Genomic DNA, 17,579 nt, shown 5'->3' with positions numbered 1-17,579 from the left:
AAATATTCACAATAAAAATTGGGAAAAATGATTCAAAGTCAGCAAGTGCCAGAAGACCGTTCAAAAGTGGCTCTTACAGAAGTTCACTAGACTTTCTCCTTTCTTGATTCTCAACTTGTCTCCCTTCCTACTTCAGTGAATCTACTTCATTTAATATGGACTTTTAAACACACAATAGACACTGTAGTTAAACACAAATAATAAATCTGCCCCTTTTTGTGTGCAGATTTATTCTCTGTAAACATTATGCTGATAAAGTTTGGCCTTAACCTTTGTTCTGTAAATGTTTCAGAATTTTTTACTGCCACATTACAAGATAAATGTCAGTCTAAATGCAGGCTTTTCTATAAAACTCAGCAGCTTCACAGATGGCCTCTAATTCATAGTCATAAAAGACAAGACTACATTTTTTTGGTTGAAAATAATTTCAAGAAGCTCTTAAGTTCCCAGCAGAACATAATGCTACTCTTGATTCTGCATGAGGTCAGTTTAATAAACTCAGATACCATCCTCCAGGAATTATCAACCAAACTGAGAAAAGTATATAAAAGCAAGTTTTTAACTGAATATTAATACAAGTACTTTTTCTCAGAAACCTTGATAATTATCCTTGGCTAAATAGCTGGCTTGCCCCAAGTTGCTTTCTCTGATGTGACTTGATGAATAATCCTATACAGAAATTGCCCAAGGTCAGACAGAGGCAAACGATGGAGACATGCCTCAAACTCATTTTCTGAAAAACCTACCTTAAGGAAACCTATACCCATTGACATTGTATTCTGAAGGAGGTCTACTGCTTAGTAGAGCAGAGGTTTTCCACTTCAGCTATACATTAGCCTCACCTGGGGAGCTTAAAATACTGGTGCCTGGCTGGGTACGGTGGCTCACGCCTGTAATCCCAGCACTTTGGGAGGCCGAGGCGGGCAGATCACAAGGTCAGGATGTTGAGACCATGGTGAAACCCCGTCTCTACTAAGAATACAAAAAAATTAGCCAGGCGTGGTGGCGGGCACCTGTAGTCCCAGGTACTCGGAGAGGCAGAGGCAGGAGAATGGCATGAACCCGGAAGGTGGAGCTTGCAGTGAGCTGAGATCGCTCCACTGCACTCCAGCCTGGGCGACAGAACGAGACTGTCTCAAAAAAATAAATAAATAAATAAAATAAAATAAAATAAATATATAAAATAAAATAAAAATACTGGTGCCTGAGTTCCTATCCCCTCCCTATCCTAGAGAGTCCAATTTTGGTTTGGAGTGTAGGCCAGGCATCAGGATTTTTAAGTTTCCGTGATTATTCTAATGTGCAACAAAGGTTTAAGAATTATTGTAGTAGAGGCTCAATACATACTATTTGAGTAAACAAATGAACTCTATACATATTCTTAGATTATATACAGAAACTTAAACAGCTTAGTATGAATCAATTTTGAAAGTATAAAGCATTTTGGTACTCTGTGATCTGGATCGCTCATGCTAAACCAAAATGCCTAAACTTAGAAAAAATAGGGTCAAAAATAGAGAAAGGACTAAAAGTGTTTTCAGATTAGGAAAAGACATAGCAACAGGTATTGAGTCTGAAAAGAAAGGACCTGAGAACTTGAGAATGGCCTTCACATATCTTAGGGGTATACCCAAGGGCAAAACTAGGGTCACAGATGACAGCCAAAGAAAGCTAGACACTGGCATAATACAAGACTTTCCTATAAGGTGGTGTTATCTGGGGATAGACTGAATTTCCTTAAAATTGTGAGTAACTGGTCACTACAGGAATTCAGACATTGCCTTTTCAACTGCTAGGCCAGGTCCCTGCAGAGAAAACCCCTGAACAAGGTGCTATATTAAGCATGTATGTTCTTTTCTGGCCATCCAATATCCCTTTGCTCTTTTCCTAGTAACAGCCACCTATTTTTCTCTGAAGGCCCACTCTTCCCCCACTCACAAGTTCTGATGGAGGTGACTTTCTATCTAGCTCTAGGGGAGGAATGTTGATCCACTCTCAACCAACTGGAATACTGTGGTCTCCCTACACAGTGCCTGGTTCAAGAATGAGCAAATGACCCAAGTTGAGCCAATCCGAGCTAATTAAACTCTTGGGATTTTTCCTTAAAATTTTGAAGACTCTTACTAGATTTAAAGTTGGGAGAATGTTCAGACTTAAAAGGAGGAATTTTTAAAATAAAGTTGTGAAAATGTGATGCAGAAAATATCAACATAGGAATAATGAAAAGAAAATAAGTTTCAAAATAATCTTATTAATAGCCTTAGAGAGATGAAAGATGCTACATCTATGAAACAAGATGATGCTATAGAAAAAATTCAGGTACCAAGAAAGAGTTGTTAGAAATTTAAAAATAGGATGTTAGCAATAAAAAGTTATGAAGTTGAAAGACAAATTTGAGGAAATCTTACCAAAAGTAGAAGAAAAAAACAGATCAATAAAAGGAGAGAGATCATATCATATATACACATATAATACACATATATGTGTATCTATTATATTCATATATGTATATTTATAATATATTATTAATCCAGGAGGATTAACATGCTAAAAATAGGCCCAGAAAGAAAGAATAGAGAAAATGAAAGCAAATAAATTGTCAAAGAAGTAATACAAGGAAAATTCGTAGAATTGAAAAATAGGAGTATTTATACTATAAAGTTTTACAATTGAAAGCACAGCAAAATAAAAGACATCATCATTGTCTCTCAAGATAAATTCTTATTATCATAGGACTTGGAAGAAAGTAAAAACCAAAATATAGAAGTAAAGAAGTCTCTTGCCCCAACTCTGAAATGCAAATACAAACAATGCTCTGCCTTCATAATACATATTACTCTTCAATAATTAGAAGTGAAAAATCCATAAGATATATTAAGAGAGCTTGCTATTTTAAGGAATTCTCTAGTGCCTTCTTTCATAAATATGGCAACCAGAATTCCTGGTTTAAATGGGCCTAGTAGAGAATGGGAATTGGGAAAACAGCCTCCTTTATATTTCTGCATAGTGGATGGTGAAGGCCGACTGTCTTAGTTTATTTTGTGCTGCTGTAACAGAGTACTTGAGACTAGGTAATTTATAAGGAACAGAAGTTTATTTCTCACAATTCTGGAAGCTGGAAAGTCCAAGACCGAGGGACCAGAATTTGGTTTGGTGAGAGCCTTCCTGCTGCATTCTGACATGGCAGAAGGCTGAAGGACAAGCTGCGTGCTGTGTGAAGCCTTTCTTTCTTCTTCTTCTTCCCCTTCCCCTTCCCCTTCTCCTTCTTCTTCTTCTTCACGGAGTTTTGCTCTTGTTGCCGAGGCTGGAGTACAGTGGTGTGATCTCGGCTCACTGCAACCTCCGCCTACTGGGTTCAAGCAATTCTGCTGCCTCAGCCTCCCAAATTGCTGGGATTGCAGGCACCTGCCACCATGCCCAGCTAATTTTTTGTATTTTTAGTAGAGATGGGGTTTTGCCACGTTGGCCAGGCTGGTCTCAAACTCCTGACCTCAGGCGATCCACCCACCTCAGCCTCCCAAAGTGCTAGGAGCTAGGATTACCGGCGTGAGCCACCACACCCGGCCGTGAAGCCTCTTTTATAGGGGCCTTAATCCCATTAATGAGGAAGGAGCCTACATCTCCTAATCATCTCTTAAAGGCCCTATCTCTTAGTATGAACAACACTTGAATTTTGGAGGGTTACATATTCAAACCATAGCACCAATTGGCTGGTATATAATCCTGGAATACTTCATGGGACTAGCAAATCTTTCAGGATGACTTCCTAACACTCCAAAATTTTCTTGAAAGAGGATTGGATACAAAATTTTACCAATGCTACAATGCATAACAAATACAGCTATAAAATGGCCAACCATAACAATCACAAAGTTAAAATAAGTCTTAATAGTATGTTTCTATTTACTCAAAAATGTTCTTAATATTGCTATTAGTTTTGCAATTGAAAAATTAAGTTCCAATAGCTTCCTGCTCCGTACCTTCTCAGTGGGCTCCCAGGAATCCTTGCAACAACTGCCAGTATGTCTCAGGCTGTTTGAGAAAGCTGCCAAGGATATTAAGCACCTTGAGACCAAGCCAGCAGATGATGAGAGGATGTTCATCTACAGCCGCTGCAAACAAGCGACTGTGCATGACTTAAATACAGAATGGCCCAGGATGTTGGACCTCAAAGGCAAGGCAAAGCAGGATGCTGGAATGAGCTGAAAGACACTGCCAAGGGAGATGCCGTGAAAGCTGATATTGACAAAGTAGAAGAGCTAAATAAAAAATACGGAATATAAAAGATTGGATTTGGTTGACAGCCATGCATTTAACCTAAACTGATACAATGCCTTTTTTTCCCTTATACTGTGGATGATGTGAAATAGTGAATATAAACAGTAAACCAAGTTTCTCAAGGCTGTTCAGGATACAGTTCTAGCAGATTAAAGGCTAAAATGGTTACTAATCTTCTCCAAATAGTTTCTATCTTAGATCAATTAAAAATGTATTTGTTACTTTAAAACAAAAATTCCTTTTTTTCTTTAAAATAATTGGCCCCAAGTACTAGATAACTTTGTTTACTCTCACGACATGTTCCAGGATGATTTTGTGAAGACCTAAGTCTTCTGTTTAAAAAGAAAAAGTAAAATGTTAAGGGATGTTTAAAAGTTCTTTAAAGTTGAATAGAATAGCATTTGAATGACAGGATATAATTACAGATCACTAAGGATATGGTACAAAGTGTACCCAATCCCACCTCTTCATACTTAGCTGAGAACAGAGTGCTTCCATGAGATACAAGATTTAATGAAATATCAAATGAAATAATAATTCTGGAAGAACTAGATCTTCCTGGTTAGAGTTATCAGAACTGGAAGAATTATGACTAAAATTTAATAAAATCTATAGCAACTATATGGACTGGAATCTGTACCACTCATGTGTCATTTAATTGAAACCTGCTTTTTCACTTTATTGCTTTCCAATAATATTTGTTCAAATACCCCAACTAAACTTGTAAGTCCTTTATGGGCAAACACCATATTTTATATATATCTCTCTATATTGGTTTGAGTTTTTCTTAAAGCAGAATTTAGACAAGGTCTGGGAACATGTAGTTTATTTGGAATGCAATCCTAGGGAGCAGAAATTAAGGAATACAGAGAGTAAAGCAGGAGAGGAGAAAAGGGCCTTTAAAGGATGCATTCTCAAGGTCACGATTAAAGGTGACAGGGGCCTGGGTGAAAACAGAGGTGGGGATGTGATGTAAGGCACCAAAAGCGTCGGCGAGGCTCACAGACCAAGAATCCTGCTCTACACTCAGAAGACTCTGAGTTTTCTGAATTGTTTAATCCATCCCAGTGGCTTCCCAAGTCTTCCTGCTCCAATCAGTGATAGCATCAAAGATCATCTGAGGAGGAGTTATACTTTTCCTTTTACAATTACATTCCGGGATGTCATTTCATTTTGTCAGGTCCATGTGTAACAGAAGCCTTCTCATGGTAGCTTAATCAAATAGGGTATTATGAGCCTATGGATTCTCAGGAACCCCAAAATGAGCTTTAGGCTGAGTCTGGACTCCAAAATCTGAAGATGACCCTCTTCTCTGCATGCTGCTTTCATTTTTCTCTGAAAGGTTTTTTGTGGTTTTTTTGGGTTTTTTTTCTTTTTTTTGAGACAGAGTCTCATTCTGTCACCCAGACTGGAGTGCAGTGGCACAATCTTGGCTCACTGCAACCTCCTCCTCCTGGGTTCACGCGATTCTCCTGCCTCAGCCTCCTGAGTAGCTGGGATTACAGATGCACACCACCAAACCTGGCTAATTTTTTGTGTATTTTTAGTAGAGACAGGGTTTCACTATGTTGGCCAGACTGGTCTCGAACTCCTGACCTCGTGATCTTCCCACCTCGGCCTCCCAAAGTGCTGGGATTACAGGCGTGAGCGACCGTGCCTGGCCTCTGCAAGGTTTAAAATGAGCCATCAAGCCCAGGGTTTTGGGGATGAGAAATGGAGAGAGGAGGCTGAGTTGCTGTTTATAGATAACCCAGAAGGCCAGTTGCATCCTGTCCTTCCAAAACTTTGTGACACAACCCTTTTTTTTTTTTTTTTTTTTTTTGAAATGGAGTCTCACTCTGTCACCTAGGCTGGAGTACAGTGGTGCGATCTTGGCTCACTGTAACCTCCACCTCTCATGTTCAAACGATTCTCCTGCCCCAGCCTCCTGAGTAGCTGGGATTACAGGCATGGAGAACCACACCAGCTAATTTTTTAGTAGAGATGGGGTTTCACTATGTTGGCCAGGCTGGTCTCAAACTCCTGACCTTGGGTGATCTGCCCACCTTGGCCTCCCAAAGTGCTGGGATTACAGGCATAAGCCACCATGCCTGGCCTAACCCCTCTTTTCTGCCTGAGCTAGTTTGAGTTGAGATTCTGTCACTAGCAACCAAAATCATCTTGTCCAACACTGTATGCAGAAACTATGGTGTTCAGATGGGTCTCAAAGGACAATAGCTTTTGCTAACCCAGGGGAGAAGGAGGTGGGAAATGGGAAAGCCCAGAAGAGGAGACTGTGCAGAGAATGACAGTGAAGAACCACTTGGTGAAAAGGTAGGTAGAAGGGAACTGGGCTCTCTCTCCAGAAAAATACACACAGAATACACAAATCAATGACTGCCCAGTTTAAGGGAGTTCAGAGATTTTAAAGCTGGCCAGATAATTTTGCCTTTGCTCACTAGCAGTGACTGGGATATTTTACATATATATTTATATATATGTAAATATATAAATATAATATGTAAATATATAAATATATGCAAAAATATGTGACTATATAAATATGTAAATATACATACATATATAAATATGTAAAGATATGTAAATATATAAAGATGTAGATATATGTGAATATATAAATATGTAAATATATAAATATATGTAAATATATAAAATATATGTAAATATATAAATATATATATATATCAGGGTGTTGAAAATATTTTCCTGGCCTTGAGCGGTGGCTCACGCCTGTGATCCCAGCACTTTGTGAGGCCAAGGTGTGTGGTCAAGCTTGAGGTCAGGAGTTTGAGACCAGCCTGGTCAACATGGTGAAATCCCGTCTCTACTGAAAATACAAAAATTAGCTGGACATGGTGGCATGCACCTGTAAGCGCAGCTGCTCGGGAGGCTGAGGCAGCAGAATCACTGAACCCGCCAGGCAGAGTTTGCAGTGAGCAGAGATCTCACGACTGCACTCCAGCCTGGGTGACAGAGTGAGACCCTGTCTTAAAAAAAAAAAAAAAAAAAAAAAAAAAGAAGAAGAAAAAGAAAATACCTTCCTGTTCTTTTTAAACTACAATTCAGTCATTGCTGTACTTTGCATAAGATCTTGAAAAGCGCACAGAATATGGCCTTGCTAGTATCCTGAGTGAATGCTCTTGCATGGTCACAGGTATAATCAATCTTCATTGGAATCAAAGAACGTAAAATTCAGCCACCAGAAAGAGACTCTAATAACAAAGAAAGGTGCTTTCCCCCAAGGAGCCTTAACACGTAGATATTTTTCCTCAGAACTCAAAGATATGGATTATATTACATTGATATGAAGGCCTCATAATACATTTTAACATTTCACTCTTAAAATGGTTTTCTTTGAATTGGAAACAAACCTGAAATTTATATCATTAATGTTCTAGTTCTTAACCTCCACAATCTCAAAGAAATAGGACATCCCCAACTTAAACCCATAAAGCATCAAATTATTCTATTATACAATGAATCGTTATCATCGCCTAAATAATACTTCAGTACAGATTATAACAATTTGTTGTTTTCATCACACTATGATGTAAAAACACAAAATATTTTCAAAGTTTTAAAAATATATAGTTTTGTTATCGCACCTTAACCAGGTGTATTAGTCCACGGTCACGCTGCTATGAAGAAATACCTGAGACTGGGTATTTATAAAGGAAAGAGATTTAACCGACTCACAGTTCCACATGGCTAGGGAGGCCTCAGGAAACTTATAATCATTGCGGAGGGCAAAGGAGAAGCAGGCACCTTCCTCACAGGGCGGCAGGCTGGAATGGGTGCCAGCAGGGGAAATGCCAGACGCTTATAAAACCATCAGATCTCCTGAGACTCACTCACTATCACGAGAACAGCACTGGAGAATCCGCCCCATGATTCAATTACCTCCTCCACCTGGTCCTGCCCTTGACACGTGGGGATTATGGGGATGACAATTCAAGATGAGATTTTGGGTGGGGACACAGCCAAACCATATCACCAGGTAATCACTTCTTAGTTTCCTTTCTTCCTTCTACATGTTTGCTAGGTAGGAGCTACAAGCTCAGCCTCATAGAACAGTCGCTGTTTGAATTTCTCTTTTTCCTATAGTAAGATATTAGACTTTCCCCACTAAGGCCGGTCTCCATTTGGCCTGAATTTCCTCTTGTCTTCTCCATCCTGTGACACCCCCGTTCCCTACATAGTACCCAGCCTGGTTTGGAGACAGTTTCCTTCTCCCTGCAGTTCCTTTGCTCACCCAGGAAACCTTAAAAAATAGTAAGAAGATCTCTACTGGGCATAAATCAAATGATAAATAAAAATCAACTCTAAATGGCAACAGCCTGCAGGAGAGATGAGCATCCCCAGGCATATCAGTGCTTTCAACAGATCCATCTGGCACTAACATCACATGAAAGTCATGGTGATGCCTGAGAAAGCAGCTTAAACTAGTCAAATTCCCTCCTTCTGAATGATGTATTGGTTCTCTTGAGGGGCCCATATAACTAATATCTGCCCAACATATAAAGTAAACACCTCCAACTGAGGGAATAATTCTAAAAAACAGGCTGGGCGCAGTGGCTCAAGCCTGTAATCCCAGCACTTTGGGAGGCTGAGGCAAGTGGATTGCTTAAGCCCAGGAGTTTGAGACTGACCTCGGCAACGAAATGAGATCCCAATCTCTCCAGGAAAATTAAAAAATTGTCTGGGCATGGTTGCGTTTGCCCATAATCCCAGCTACTCAGGAGGCTGAAGCAGGAGGATCCCTTGAGCCCCGGAGTTCGAGACTGCAGTGAGCTATGATGGCACCACTGTACTCCAGCCTGGGTGACAGAGTGAGACGCTGTCTCAACAACAACCAAAAAGGTGGGAGTGGGCTGAGGAGTGTTTAAATTCTTAGGCTTCTTATCCACACAACTCTGGGGATAAGAGGAAAACTTTAGGTTTGGCCCTGGCTCTGAGACTGTCCTTTTCTTATCCGACCCTATTGTCCAGCAGCACGGCAACACCTGCCCGCCCTGTTGTGTGGCCATGCTCTGACCTCAAGACCGGATTCTGTCACTGCCCAGGCCTCTTAACCAAACGGACACTTGGTGATCTCAGTTCTGCAAGCAAGATACAAGTCATTGCCACTTGCTTCCCTACCCTGCTCGTCTTTCCTGTCAAATAACACAGTTCCCCAGGAGTGATGTCTGATTAGAATTTCTGCTCTTTCACTAATTGGCTGTGCAATTTAGGGTAAATAATTCAGCCAGTCAGAACCTCAGTTTTCTTGCATGTAAAATGAAGTGTTTGGATGAAATAGTTTCAAAGGTGTCTTTGAATTCTAGCATACCACTCCCTCTCTGTCAGGCTCTTGGAGACTGTGGCTGTCCCTGATTAGTCTTTTGTCCCTAGAAAGGGTGAGTAGCAATTAAGTGCACCAAACAAACATGTTACAACATATTCTTTGTAAAATATATGCTTTCCTGTCAATTCATCCTTAAAGTAACTGTAATTTTTAGATTAATCATTCCCAGTCTAGAATTGGACCAGATATAGAATAAAATTTTCTTCTTACATAACACTGTATATCTTATTCTTACATAGACTATGAAACAACCAGTTATTCTTGAAAAGAGGAAACCAATACTGGCTAACACATACAGAAAATAAATTTATTGAAAGGATACTGGGCGTCTCAAAAATGTCATGAAGGGCCGGGCATGATGGCTCATGCCTGTAGTCCCAGCACTTTGGGAGGCCGAGGCGGGCAATCACGAGGTCAGGAGATTGAGACCATCCTGGCTAAAATGGTGAAACCCCGTTTCTACTAAAAATACAAAAAATTAGCAGGAGGATGGCATGAACCTGGGAGGTGGAGCTTGCAGTGAGCCGAGATCACGCCACTGCACTCCAGCCTGGGCGACAGAGCGAGACTCTGTCTCAAAAAAAAAAAAAAAAAAGTCATGAATGGGCTGGGTGCAGTGGTTCATACCTGTAATCCCAGCACTTTGGGAGGCCAATGCAGGAGGACCACTTAAGCCTAGGAGGTCAGGGCTGCAGTAAGCCATGATCACACCACTTTACTCCAGCCTGGGTGACAGAGCGAGACTCTGTTTAAAAAAAAAAAAAAAGAGGAAGAATGGAGAATTAGCCTTGGAAACAGGAACTCAGGTACACAGGGCACAATCAGGATCCCCCCAGAGATTTAGTCTGCAAAGGGTGCCAGCCCTAACATCATCAGCTCCAGACACTTGTCAACATCCACTGACATCTCAATTCCATCCAGCAGCCACTCTGAATAGTCTCTGCTGTTCTGGCCTTGGTATCACTCCCTGAAGATCCAAAGCCAGGGAAGAACACGTGATTGGCAGAGCATTGGTCAAATATCCACACACACAGCCTCGCTCAAATGTCCACACACAGAGCCTCGCTCTGTCACCCAGGCTGGAGTGAAGTGGAGGGATGTTGCAATTATTCTAGAATCTGGAGGGAGATTCTTTGCTCCTCTCCCGCTTCCAGACTGGAGTAAGATCCTGGCCTTCACCGACCTTCTACTTGCCAAAATCGAAAGGGTGTTTGGATGCTGGACTACCAAAAATGACAAATGTTCACTATAGTTTTCTCACTTATGATTATAAATGTAAAACATCCTGAAGGTGTCTGTAAGAGGTTTCATTATACTATGGACGGGTTTATATCTGATCAATTATTCCAACATTAGTTTATCTCTTCATTGATTTACATGAATCAGTATCCAGCTAATGAAAACATATTCATCAGTATAGTGACTAATTTCTTGGGCTTGCTTTTCTTATGTGCATGACTCCTCTGCATGACAAAATGAGTATTTAAGAGTGAATCATTATTCACTGGGAAAAAAATCATTTCCCATTATTCACCGGGAAAAAAAAAAAACACATCTTCATTCTGAGCACAGGCTGTCATTGACTTTTTTTTTTTTTTTTTTTTTTGAGATGGAGTTTTGCTCTTGTTGCTCAGGCAGTAGTGCAATGGTGCAACCTCGGCTCACTGCAACCTCTGCCTCCCGGGAGGCTGGGAATTCTCCTGCCTCAGCCTCCGGAGTAGCTGGGGTTACAGGCACACGCCACCACACCAGGCTAATTTTTTTATTTTTAGTAGAGACAGGGTTTCGCCATGCTGGCCAGGGTGGTCTCAAACTCCTGACCTCAGGTGATCTGCAGGCCTCAGCCTCCCAAAGTGCTGGGATTACAGGCATGAGCCACTATACCCAGCCTGTCATTGGCTTTTTTTTTTTTTTTGAGACAGAGATTCGCTCATGTTGCCCCGGCTGGAGTGCAATGGTGAGATCTTGGCTCACTGTAACCTCTGCCTCCCGGGTTCAAGCGATTCTCATGCCTCAGCCTCCTGAGTAGCTGGGATTACAGGCATGCACCACTACTCCCAGTTAATTTTGTATTTTTAGTAGAGACGGGGTTTCACCATGTTGGCCAGGCTGGTCTTGAACTCCTGACCTCAGGTGATCCACCCGCCTTGCCCTCCCAAAGTGCTGGGATTACAGGCGTGAGCCATTGTGCCCAGGCCATTGACTTTTAAAGTGAAAATAGTACCTAGTATTTAGTCCTGGAAGAAAGTTCTTCCCAAAGCTGATGTTATTTTCCTAAGACAATGCATTGTGCTAGTTTTATATATAGGTCAGCAGGGATGTCTAAATTACCTGGAAGTTAGATGACAGATGTCAGAAGAGATATCAGAGTGAAATTCTCTCAGTGTCTTCTCAGAGTATATTCACTAAACCTCAGAAACAATTCTTCTACCCTAAAAACAAAACTGGCAAGAAGATTCCCACCGAATCATGTGTTGTTATGTCAAGGAGCTCGAGTTAAAAGAGTCTTTCAGAGTAAAAGTTAAGCTCACAGAGAACAGCTTGGCTGAAGAAGGGTAGGGGCATCATTGCATAAAAGGCCTTTTGTTTTCATTTTTAAGACATTTAGGGGCCAACCAAAAAAACTCCCCCAAAGAGAAAAAAGCAGCCAGCAACCCAGAGTCCTTGTCCCTTGGAACTTCAAGCTCCTCCCCAAACCAGTCCACACAGAGGCTCTGACTCCCAGCTCCACGGGAGGAAGCAGGTCATGCAGTTTTGGTACAAAGAACGCATTAGGGACAAGTGCAGTGGCCATGCCTATAATTCCAGCACTCTGAGAGGCCAAGACGGAAGGATCACTAAAGGCTGGAGTTTGAGACCAGCTGGAGCAACATGGTGAGATCCTGTCTCTACAAAAAACTAAAAATTTAAAAATTAGGCAGGTGTAGTTGTGCATGCCTGTAGTCCTATCTACTCAGAAGGCTGTGGTGGAGGATCCTGGAGCTCAGGAGGTCGAGGCTCCAGTGAGCTGGGATCATACCACCACACTGGGCAACAGAGTGACAAAAAAAAAGAAAAAGGCTTGGATGCATGTAACAAAGACCCCCAAATAACAACTTAAATAACATAGAAGTTTGTTTCTCTCCATGTAAATGTCACCTTGCTCTCCACTGATATGATACCTACTTGTCCTTCAGGTCTCACTGGAAATACCACCTCCTCGGAGAAGCCCTCCCTTGATATCACCTACATAAGCTAATGTATTCCCACTCTCTAGTCTCTGGACACCTTCTATCTTCTCTATGAAAAAAATCACCACACTTTTGGTTACAGATTGCTTAATTTTTCCCATTAGAATTAGCAACACAAGGAAGGCTGTGTTTATCTTGCTCCTTACCATAGCTCCAGAGAGCTTTCCTCTGACCTTCCTATCACAGGTACTTAGCTTGTGGAATGCTCTTGAGGATCACAGGAATTGAATATTTCCGGTTTATCAAACAAAGGGCTGTTGCTCAGAAGATTTCAAAAGAGTAAATAGTGTAAAAAATAAATAAGTGAAATAGTAACTGTTAATGTCCCTAGTATGACTGAAGATTTGGAAGAGAACAAGAACAAATATTTCCATCAGAAAGACCTTAGCATATTATAGGAACAGGGGTCAGCAAATTTTTCTTGTAAAATGACAGATAATTAATATTTTAGGCCATACGATCACTGTTGCAAACTATTAAACTCTGCCCTGGCAGTGCAAAAGCCACAACAGAAAATGTGTAAAGGAATGGGTATGGCTGTATTTCAATAAAACTTTACTTATGGACAGTGAAATTTGAATTTTATATGATTTTCACACATCATGAAGTATTATTCTTCTTTTAACCATTCTTTTTTTAACCATTTAAAAATGTAAACACCTTCTTAGCTCATGGACTTTGCAAAAACAGGCAACAGGTGAACTTGGCCCACAGGCTATAGTTAACAGCCGATCCCTGTTAGAAAGCACATTTTTGGCAGAGAAGACTCTCCACCTTTGGTTCTTTTCTTTATTCCCTTTTGGTGGCATCTGAGAGCTGTGAAGTGAGTCAAGTGCCTGTGCACGCAGGCAAATCCCACAGGGAGCTATGAGAAGGCTAGAAAGGCGTTGTCCAGCCATGGAAGGGCCCTCGGGGGCCAGCATGAATCATTGTCTGCTGGGCAACCGAGAACCAATGGGGATAAATGAGCTGGGTGCTCCCAACAGTGTATCAGTGGTTTATTGTTCTCTAACTTTCAAAACAATAAAAAGTGGTTTCTGAAGCCATTTGAATCTTTTTCTGTTATTAACATACCAAACCATCCACCTGGAAAAGTCTTCTAGAAAAAATGGATTGAGTCCAAGAAAGTGGAAGAGGGGAGTCATCGGTGACTCCTGAAAAAGGCAGTTAATGGTTTATCAGGGGCGATCATTTTTCCATTGTATGAAAGCAAGAATAAAATAATTTCAAATATTCGTTAGATTTTGGGCAAACTCTGAACTCCTATCAATCACACAATGCCCTCCCTCAATCCATACTGAATCAGAAACCCCCATTTTGTGCTTCGGGAGAAAATGACTAAGTATTATATTGTCCCTTATCTTTTGGCTTTGGAGTGGGAGTCTTGTTGAAAATCATGAATAGGAAAATAACAGATCACTCATCCCAACGAAAAATATAGGAGGCAGGAAAAATCAATGAGTTAAAAGAATGAACACTGAATTTCCCTTCAGTTAATACAGACTGTCACGTTGCTCACTTAACCAAAAATTCAGGACAAATCTCTGAGTGCCTCATATAAAATGATATTGTCCTGGGACAGGATGCTCAGGAAATGGAGAGACACTAATCTGCATGCAGTGATCACCTCTCTCACGCTGACACATGCTGTCCTATGGGGGTGAGCAGTCAGGTCGCAGGCATCCAGATGAGCTGTGTTGGGTGGATGCTCAGGTGGAGCCCTGCAGCTCTCCCTCCACCCGGTCATTCACCCGGCGGACTCCTCTGTGCCAGCTTCTTCCATCACCTTTCTCCTTGCCCTGATCATAGATTAGCAGACAAGATGCTCACATGGAGGCTGAGTGCCAATCAGTAATGACTTTGAACAAACTACAGTGGTGCAAGATCAATACTTTAATTAATTTGTTTTTGTTTTGTTTTTGTTTTTGAGACAGGGTGTCACTCCGTCACCCAGGCTGGAGTGCAGTGTCTCAGCCTCCTGAGTAGCTAGGACGGCAGGTGTGTGCCACCACGCCTGGCTAATTTTTTTTTTTTTTTTTTTTTTGAGACAGAGTCTCTCTCTGTCTCCCAGCCTGGAGTGCAGTGGTACGATCTCGGCTCACTGCAACTTCTGCCTCCCGGGTTCAAGCAATTCTTCTGCCTCAGCCTCTTGAGTAGCTGGGACTACAGGCGCACGCCACCACGCCTGGCTAAATTTTGTATTTTTAGTAGAGACGGGGTTTCACCATATTGGCCAGGCTGGTCTTGAACTCCTGACCTCGTGATCTGCCCGCCATGGCCTCCCAAAGTGCTGGGATTACAGGTGTAAGCCATGGTGCCTGGCCAATTTTTTAAAATTTTTTGTAGAAACAGGGTCTCGTTACGTTGCCTAGGTTGGTCTCGAACTCCTGGGCTTAAGTGATCCTCCTGCCTCGGCCTCCTAAGGTGCTGGGATTACAGGCATGAGCCACTACACCTGGCCTTATTTATATTTCTTTCCTTTCTTTTTTTTTTTTTTTTGAGACAGAATCTGGCTGTGTTGCCCAGGCTGGAGTGCAGTGGTGTGATCTCAGCTCACCGCAACTTCTGCCTCCGCAATTCCGTGTGATTCTCTTGCCTCAGCCTTCTGAGTAGCTGGGGTTACAGGCGTCCACCACCACACCCAGCTATTTTTTTTTCTTAGTATTTTTAATAGAGACAGGGTTTCACCATGTTGGCCAGGTTGGTCTCGAACTCCTGACCTCAAGTGATCTTTTGGCCTCAGCCTCCCAAAGTGCTGGGATTACAGGTGTGAGCCACTGCACCCAGCCCCTGTATTTTTTGAATGAACATTACATTTATATGGTTCAGATTTCAACAATTATACATAGTCATAGAGTGAAAACAAAACAAATGAGACTCCTTCCCACCACTATCCCCCAGGCTCTCAGTTCCCCCTTCTCCAGGTAGCCTATGTTCTTATCACTTCCTAAATATCCTTTCAGAAATATTTTATGCATAGTATCAGCAGATGCTTTAACACATCCTATTTTAAATTATGAAAGTAATTGTATCAGTTGAGGTAAAAGGCTACAATGAAGAGTTACAAAATGCAAAAGCTTAAACAGAGTAGAAATTTCTTTCTTTTCATGTAACAGTCCAGAGTAGGTGTTCCAGGTCAGTGGGTGGCTCTGTACCAGGCAGTCACTGAGGGATCCAGGCTTCCTGGCAGCTCTGCCATTGTCACAAAATAGCTTCAGTCATTGTTGCTCTTGCCATTGGACGGGTGAAGGAGCAGAAGGCAAAAGGTCAGAGATTTTCTCCTAGGCACAATCCACTTCTACTCTCTCTCTATTGACAAAAGCTTAGTCACATGGCTGCACTAGTTGAGGGCAATCTGGGAAATATAGCCATATCCCAGCTACAAGTCTGCTACCGCTCTTGTGGTTGTGCCTTGTTACTTTAAGGAGGCGAGTTCCTTAGGCCTGGCCCGCTCTCTACAGGTCACCTTACAACACTTTTCCAGGCTGCTGCCACGTGCCTCTGCCAAATGAAGGCAGCCCTTCTCTTAATCCCCTGAAGTACAGCTAATATCAGGTTGTAATGGTTAATCGACTGTTACCGTAAAAGAGAATTACCATGCAGAATAGCCATGCTTAATGGAAGGCCCTATCTAGGCCTGCCTAGTGAATACTCTTCCCTTTATTAATTTAACAAATACTTTTACACTGCTGTGTTCCTTGTGATTTATAAAGATGAAGCCAGGCCAGGCACAGTGGCTCATGCCCTGTAATCCCAGCACTTTGGGAGGCTGAGATGGGAGGATCGCTTGAGCCCAGGAGTTTGAGACCAGCCTGGGCAACATAGAGAGAACCTATCTCTATAAAAAATAAAATAAAATTAAATTAAAAATTACTTGGGCGTGGTAGTGTGTACCTGTGGTCCTAGCTACATGGGAGGCTGAGGTGGGAGGATTGCTTGAGACCAGGAGGTCAAGGCTGCAGTGAGCTATGAGTACATCACTGCACTTCAGCCTGGGCAACAGCGAGAACCCTGTCTCAAAAAAAATATTCACAACAATCCTCTGATGCACGCACCATTACTGTCCAGTGTCCATTTTATAGATGAGGAAGTCAGAAAGAACAAAGAGAGGTTAAGTAGTTGCCCGGTGTCACAACTAGAAACCTATGCTATTCACCTTTTTTACTGACAGAAGCCTGATTTCACTGTAATATCAGCGAGCTCAGTAAAAAATTCTTGTTTACGGGTAGAGATAGCCATGCGACTCAGTTCAGGCCAGTGACTAGAAGTGGGAATCACTGGGCCAGGCACCAAAGGAAGCTATTGTTCTTCTGATAAATTAGAAGAAATACAAATGGCATGCATCTTTTGCCTTTTGACCTTTGCCCTTCTGGTCTGTAATATGGATAAGAGCACTTTGTGATCGTAAGACCAAAGCTACAACTCTAAAGAGGACTGAATGGGAAAGAAGGAGCCAGCTACATTAGCCCTGGACTCTTTGTTATGTGAAAATATTATATACATAGTCTCATTAAGTTAAACACTAAAATTTGCCTAAAGCTGAATTGTAACTGGTATTTAGATATAGATCCTGGTCCTGATCACCCCAAAGTCCTCAGGCCAATTGGCCCCCTTTAGGGATATCTCTACTGTCCTCTCTGTCACTGCGCCTGTCCTGTGTCAAAGACTCACTCTCTGCATCAGGCCCCAATGCCATCTTTTCCTGTCATGAAGCACAGCGATCTAGC

The 17,579-nt window shown here is 41.8% G+C and overlaps 1 pseudogene; it reads left to right on the top strand.

The window, feature by feature from the left end:
* Positions 1-478: 478 nt before the first annotated feature.
* Positions 479-4,283, top strand: LOC115837155 (annotated as a pseudogene).
* Positions 4,284-17,579: the final 13,296 nt, after the last annotated feature.

This window comes from Nomascus leucogenys, chromosome 2 (genome assembly GCF_006542625.1).
Source record: "Nomascus leucogenys isolate Asia chromosome 2, Asia_NLE_v1, whole genome shotgun sequence".
In the NCBI taxonomy this organism is placed as follows: Eukaryota; Metazoa; Chordata; class Mammalia; order Primates; family Hylobatidae; genus Nomascus; species Nomascus leucogenys.
The sequence above is the reverse complement of the archived record's forward strand: the minus strand, read 5'-3'. Positions and strand labels throughout refer to the sequence as shown.